General features: G+C 41.5%; 2 non-coding genes across 2 annotated transcripts; both read left to right on the forward strand.

Annotated features, from left to right (window-relative positions):
* Positions 1-2968: 2968 nt before the first annotated feature.
* On the forward strand, positions 2969-3051 carry trnal-uaa (transfer RNA leucine (anticodon UAA)). Its single transcript has one exon. It is a non-coding gene; the product is annotated as a tRNA-Leu (tRNA).
* A 2154-nt stretch (positions 3052-5205) lies between these two features.
* On the forward strand, positions 5206-5277 carry trnaw-cca (transfer RNA tryptophan (anticodon CCA)). The gene has a single exon. It is a non-coding gene; the product is annotated as a tRNA-Trp (tRNA).
* Positions 5278-7713: the final 2436 nt, after the last annotated feature.

Genomic DNA, 7713 nt, shown 5'->3' on the forward strand with positions numbered 1-7713 from the left:
GGTGCCATATTGAAAACATCATAAAAAAATAAAGAAAAGGGACACAGCCACAGCAAGATTGTATAAGGTTAGGGGGCTTGTCTGGTGTGTAAAACACTTGGTTGCAGCACTGTGGCTGTTGTGCTTGAAGAGCTATTGACTCGTGAATACCACCCCCCTATCCCCATGTACCGGCTGTCTAATGGTGCCATATTGAAAAAATAATTACAAAATAAATAAAGGGGCCGCAGCCACAGCAAGGTTGTATGAGGTTAGGGGGCCTGTCTGGTGTGTAAAACATATGGTTTCAGCAGTGTGGCTGTTGTATTTGAATTGCTATTGAGCCATGAAGCAGACCCACCTATCTCAATGTCTTACCTGTAGTGTTACCTTCAGAAAATCATAAAAAAATAAAGAAAGGGGTCACAGCCACAGCAAGGTTGTATGAGGTTAGGGGGCCTGTCTGGTGTGTAAAATATATGGTTTCAGCAGTGTGGCTGTTGTATTTGAATTGCTATTGTAGCGGCAATGCTTGTTAATAAGACTTAAGCGTTGGTATGCTGTCCTAAAGGAGGCCCCATCTCACCCTCCATCTCTGTGGTGCAGCCACAGAGAAAATATTCATGCAGGCTGATTTAAGATGTTTTCTTTTGATAAGGAACAAGCTCCCAGACGGGGATGCAGTTAGCTAAGCCTGGCTATCATGATCAATGGTCATCCATTGGCGCCTATCAGTCTAGGGAGTGCCGAATGGACATCTGGACTGCATTCCTAAGTGTCAAGAGTAAGTGAATTATATCTCATCTTGACCAACCAATCAGGGACTGGCAGGGCGTGGTAATACCATGTGGGTCTCCAATGCCCGCCAAACTCTCAACCAATCAGCACACATCTGGGTCTTGGTCAAAAAGGGAGCGCAAGCTCAGATCGGGGCTCTCCTTGGCCATTTTCGCGCATCCTCAGAGACAATCACGTGACAACTGCTGTTGTCTGCAAAAGGACTTGGACTTTGTTCTAAGCGCGAGGCCGAGGATCCCGTACGTTCTCAGAATTCTACCAACGTGAATGCTTCGCTTGATCAACGGCAGCCTACAGTTGGACCCTCGTTGACAACCTGAATAGCTTATTCAGAAGCAGCGCTGGACCGGGAACGAACCAGCTTCTTCCCGGGCAAAAGAGTGACTTGTGAGGACTCGCGGTCACACTCTGTGCATAGAGACTTTCTACTAGCCAGCCGGACTCCTGGTAGATCCCCTCAGAGCAACAACTGCCCTGCGCGCCGCAGTCAGATTCCTCCGCCCATCCTACTCCGAGCTGCACCTTGACTGGTTGGCCGGTAGACAGAGGACGCCGACACAACGCCCATTGGACAACCGCTGCAACAGAGGCTGCAACAGAGCCTGTCAGCTGGTTTGGTGTTCGTGGCGGGAGATTCCAAATCCATACACAGTGGATAAGTAAACCCCATGTTCTACATTGCGTCTCGAGAATTCAATTGTACCTCAACACAAGTTGTTATCAATTTAATTCATGAGTAATGTATTTACTTCCGAGTTTAGAGTAACAGTGGGTAATAACACTGGTTAGCGATTTGGTAACCGAACGATATATATTGACATATATTCTCTGTTGTGTATCTCTTTGTGTTTGCATCTCTTCGAGATTATATACCTTGTATATTGATAACCCTCACAGTAAGGTCTGCCGCTCGTATCCAGGCAGACTAGTATATCTTTGGTGCACAATTTATATTAATAATTGTATCTCGTGTATCGAACCCGTGTGTGTGTGTTGTTAGTTGTTTGACGATTGATTTTCTAAAAGCTACAACGAACAACCTCGTGATTACTGTTACAATTAATAATTGTAAACCCATCAAACCACTACACTATTGAGCCATGAAGAAGACCCACCTGTCCCAGTGTATTACCTGTAGTGTTACTTTCAGAAAATCATAAAAAAATAAAGAAAGAGGCCACAGCCACAGCAAGGTTGTATGAGTTAGGGGCCTTGTCTGGTATGTAAAACATATGGTTTCAGCAGTGTGGCTGTTGTATTTGAATTACTATTGAGCCATGAAAAAGACCCACCTATCCCAGTGTATACCTGTAGTGTTATCTACAGAAAATCATAAAAAATAAAGGTTCCACAACCCAACACAAAGCTGGGAAAAGTCAGAAGACCTGCTTAGTGTGCAAAACACTTACTTGCAGCATTGTAGGTGCTGTGATTTAAATGCTATTGGTTTGTGAACAGAATACCCCTATCCCAGTGCATTGTGCCATATTAAATAAAAGCACAAGAAAAAGAGATTCAGAACGAAAAGCTGTGTCAGTGTTCTGTGTAAAAAATCGGTTTGAACATCATGGGAGCTGTTTTTAATAAGCTGCTGAGTAAAGAATATTTTAATCTTCCTGCTGTCAGTAGTATTGTCAATATAGTTGACCCTTAACTGAATTAAAACAGGGCGTAAAGGAAGGGTTTCAGAAATCAAACAAAGCTTTATTTCTGTGCTTACAGTCTGGGTAATTGGAGACTGCACTGTTCTGCTTCCTATGGTCATATACAGGTTTTTCGCACGAAGCCATATTGAACAGTGTTTCTCACGTTGTGAACGTCTGTACACAGCGGTCCTCCGGGTTCCAGTAAGTGCGTAATTATGCATTGATGAAAAACCGGAGGTTTAAAAAAAGATAATTAGCCCACTGATAGTTTGATGTAGAGGCTGTGGAAATATCCACAAGTCTTGGTCTTTAAAATGCATTTGGTTTGACGGCGTTCTGTGCTTCCATTGGGAAGATATGGACAAAAGAATATTCGTGCTCGGTCAAAAAAATGTCATAAAAACGAAAAAGTAAAGAAAGCATTCACAATGTATTTTATACACAAAGGAAGTATTCTCGCAACTCTAAGAGGTTTTGTGGTTTAATATTTTTTAATTGTTGAATCATATTTAAATGCTAAACAACTGAAGAGCATATCGTTGTAGACCAGGATGGTCGAGTGGTTAAGGCGTTGGACTTAAGATCCAATGGACAAATGTCCACGTGGGTTCAATCCCCACTCCTGGTAGTGTTATAATAAGTTTTAAGTGACAGAACACTTTGATGATTTACTCTCTATTTAAATATGAATTTGCTAAATTTCAGTTCAGTTCTCTTCACTCCCACTCCCTGGCATAACTGAGCTCTCACTATCGCATACTGAAGGCTTTACATGCATTAGCTGTGATACAGCTCCCAATAAAGACGGAATCAAACAGTTTGTTCTATTTCTCATGGTGATCCTCTTCTTGATCCAAATGAAATGGATCATTTAATATGATGCCTCGAGAAAAAAAAAGGAGTGAATTTCCGCCTGTAATGATTGATGCCCCATCAAACATTTTGTAACATCCCTGGAAGATTATACAGTAGAATCCTGGTTTGTGGCTTAAATTCAAGGTAAACAAGTCTAAGGAAACGAGTTGGAAACTTGATGTCGAACTGGAATTTAAGTACCCGGAATGTTTCACTACATTGGGCAATATGTGCCAGAGAGGAGTGCTTTAAACCCCTTCGATAGCTCAGTTGGTAGTGCGGCTGACTGTATTAGAAACAGTTAGGAATCCTTAAGTCGCTGTTTCGACCCCAGCTCGAAGGAAGGTGCTTTTGTGAACTTTAATCAAATAGTTAAAATAGCGACTCTTTTTCACTCAGACGTTGATCAAAAGCTCAATAAACGATGAAGCAGAGGCTCTTGTTCCGAATTCAGCTAACATCTGGTTGTCTTGTTTTGGCCAAGATCTGATCTTTGAATTAAGGGACTACGCTGTCTGATTTGTAATTCAAAAGTAGATACAAATGTCACTGTTTTCAAAGGATAGGTACTTAATTGGCTTTATGATTTGGTATTGATTTTGTATCATTATATTATTACGTTTGTGCTTTCTGTGTTTTTTATCGTATTGTGAACTTATTTTTTGCGATCCAAAGAGCCTCAGACGCACAGTCTAACAGTAACCAAACCAGAATGGATTCTGCTGGGAGCCGGACTGAGCTCATTCTCACTCCCTGTGCTGAAAACAGAATTATCTCTTCCCCAAACATCGTCTACAGCTGCTAGATATTGCTCTGCGTCCTACTGCTCCAGCAATTCCTTTGACCAAAGACAGATCACTAGTGCGCTTTTAAACTTCTTGCCACTACAGGCTCTTTGATGACTCATGCTGACTGTCCTGTGAATCCAAAAGAAAATGTTAAAGCTGATACATTTTCGATTGTAATTTGCATCTAACTACAACGTCCCTGGAAAAGAGATTTTATTCGTTGCGTGCAATCACTATCTTTTACTTTACGTATGGTAGTGGAAATAGTTTTAAAAATGTTTTCTAAAGAAGATTGTATTGCCAGGACCTGCCTTTAGCACTCAGTAGCGATTACGCTGTTGATATAGATGGAGAAGAAATGTAAGATGAATTGATGATCTAAGCTAAAATATCCCTAACACGCCTCCTGTAACAGTGTTTGTATTCATAGCAAGTAATATTTTTTTTCAAACCCGAACGTTGCTTTTGCATTAAGTGTTATGTAACCATTAGCGGTTTTGGTAGCTTCTGAAGAGCGCACTTTTCCAAACTGAAGCCTATAAGAACATTATTCAAGATGCACCATGGCCCAGAACGTGCATCGGGACAAGGATTAACATCAATTGAAAGTACTACCAAATAAAAGACTTGACGGAAAAATTGAAAGAGTAGGCAAGTATTAAAACAACACCATAACTTCTCGGCTTCCAATCTCTTTCCAGGTTCAGGCTTTGTAAAATGACATGATTAGTGGAGTCATGCCGCGGTTGTGAGTTCAAGCTTCACCTGGAGCAGCCCGGTTTTCTGTCTTGACAGGTAAACAGTGTTTTGTGTTATTTGCTAAATGGAGAGAGGATTCTGTGTTAATTGTGCTCCTCCTGGGAGAGGTCAAGATGAGAAGTTCACGAGGCTGGTGGTAAGTATCCTGTCCAGGAATATCGGGGCTGTAGGGGGTGAGATCTATAGATGTAGTAAACACATCAGTGGAGACGGTGTGTCTGCTCTCTGTGAGAGAGCCGGGCGGAAAGAATAATCTGTGGTTGGGGAAGAAGAGACCCTCGTTGGAAGAGCGGCGCTCCACACAGGAGAGAATGAAAAAAAATATTTTTCAGGGACACTGATTGTTCTCTTTGGGGGAATTAAAAGGACGGGTGGTGAGCGACCTTGTGGCGCAACAGAAGCGCATCTGACTCCAGATCAGAAGGTTGCGTGTTCAAATCACGTTGAGGTCAGCTGATGAGTTTGCAGGTGCTGCTGGTGCTGAACCCGGAAATTACACCATGCAGTCTGGTTTTATCTGTACACCACATAGGTAATTGAACAAAGTAACAGCGCAGTACAGAACACCCAGTCAGGAGCTTATTCAGCGAATCATCATGAACATGACAAGAGAAAAGGCACACTGCACATCCGTGAAACATCACTGGCTTTAGAGACAGTGATATCAGAGAATGGAAGTTTCAGACCTCGTTTTTGTTACAGGTTCAAGCAAACCTGAAAGTTAGGGAGTGTTTGGTCACTTTTGTATGAAAAAGTGTCTGAAGCCTGTAATTACAATTTGTCCTTTTTTAATTGTGGTTGAAATCCACTCCCATGTACCAAGACCTACAGTATATTCATGTTAGCTTAAATGACTAACGCTATTGGACATTAGCTGGTGTTTTTTGTAACGATTTGCTATTTCATGCAGGAAAGAAAGGAAACCAGACCCAACGTTTGCTTTTAGGTGCGGTCTATTTACATAACGGACTTCTATTTCTGAGGAGCCTGATTTAAATCACACAACCCCGGTAGAAGTCGAATCGACAATCTAATAAACCGAAATCAGATGCGTTATCCATTAAACCACTAGTCCGTCACGTAAATGAATTGCACCATGGTGAGTTCAGCGCCACTACTAGTAATACCCCACCCCCATCTTAAATTTCTACGTGAGAAACGTGTTTTCCAAATTTTTATCAGTTTTTAAAAATCATCACTTTTAAGCAGACAAAGCCTTTATGTGTCGCTCTGAATTTCTAATTCATTTATAATTAAAAAGAAAATAGCGTTTTGTTCCACAACGGCTTGAAATTATCACATCTTTCACTCTACGTCTCTCTAGTAGTAAAGCAGACCTTGCTAGGTGAGCATTTGCTCTGGTAAATTAGGTCACTTTTCATGTTAACTCACTTCTTCTAAACACAACATTTCCTGGTGCACGTTTTCTCCATGAAAAAATACATTTTCCCTTACGTGATTACTCGGTTTTTTTTCATCAAAGAGTACAGAAAGAAGAAAGAAAGAAAGGAAGTGTCGTAAATGAACTCTGTCGCCCGTGGGAGATGTCAAGCGCATTGGACATGAAAAGTGCCCGATAAAAGCCATTTCTGTACGTTTCTCTTAGTGTCGGGGCCAGAATGTAAAGGAGGCAACATGCTCAGCCAGCCGACTCAGCTTACTGAATGCAGGTGTCTCTGAGCGGTGTGTCCAAGGGGCAGTAAAAGAGGAGAATTCTGCCGGCGCCGTGGCTTAGTTGGTTAAAGCACCTGTCTAGTTAACGGGAAATCCTGGCTCCAAATCCCAGCAGTCCATCGCCTGTGTTGCACTACACACCCTGTAGATAATCAAAAGCATATTGAGCTCCTTGGTAATGAAATTGGCAGATAAAAGCCATTTCACATCCTTTCTCAACTTGCTCAGTGAGCAGGCTCACCGCACACCGAACGAAGATATAACAGAGCAGTGTGTCCAACTGGCTGAAAAAGGGCAGTGCTTTGCTGGCGCTATGGCTTAGTTGGTTAAAACGCCTGTCTAGTAAACAGGAGATCCTGGGTTCAAATCCCAGCAGTGCCTTACTTCCTGTCTTCGCCCACTGTTTATTGTTACAGACAATATGCTTCTGCATTATGTTTAAATGAACTTTTAATTTCGCTTTTGGCACAACTTGTTTTTCAAGAAATCCACACATTGCGAAAGATAAAATGCTCATCTTTCTTATCAGTGCAAAAGAATTACTGCCAGCTGGCAAGAAAATGACAACGATCTTTTTTTTTACTTTAGCCAAAAAACTGTGAATGTAGAAAAAATACAAAAAATGTCAGTTTCTATGGCACACTCAGTCAGGGTGTCCTTCAGTTAAACACAACGTTGGTAGATCAAACGCACCCAGAGACACACTTTGAATTAATCCGATCTAAACATTACCTTCTCTAAATGTGATTGAGTTTCTTTCCACGTCCTTAGCCATCTTGATGTTTGCAGAGATTTTCAACTTTTGACACCAGTCAAACTACAAGTAAATAGTGGAGTACCTAAGTCAATATCACTGGGAATGTGAATATAAATGTAAACATCAATATTTCTGCTGTCTCCTGATAAACACAAGTATAGAGTCAAAACACAAAAAATAATGCTAAAATGTTATTCAGTTAACACCCAGATGTGACAAAACACATTTAATACTTACATCCCCTTTAAATATGTATTTCCTTAATATCAGTTCTCTTCCCTCCCCAGGATACCTGCAAATTCACTACAGCATATTAAAAGTTGTGTGTAAGTCTTACATGTGTTCTGAGTAGTATAAAGCGACACCTTTCGTCAAACTTTTGGCAGGTACCACGCCCCCTTTTCCAGCCAATGGCAGTCAGCGGTGGTTGGCTGTCCCGCCCCCTTGTCAGCCAATG

The sequence above is a fragment of the Lepisosteus platostomus genome, chromosome 5 (assembly GCF_059453375.1).
Source record: "Lepisosteus platostomus isolate fLepPlt1 chromosome 5, fLepPlt1.hap1, whole genome shotgun sequence".
NCBI lineage: Eukaryota > Metazoa > Chordata > Actinopteri > Semionotiformes > Lepisosteidae > Lepisosteus > Lepisosteus platostomus.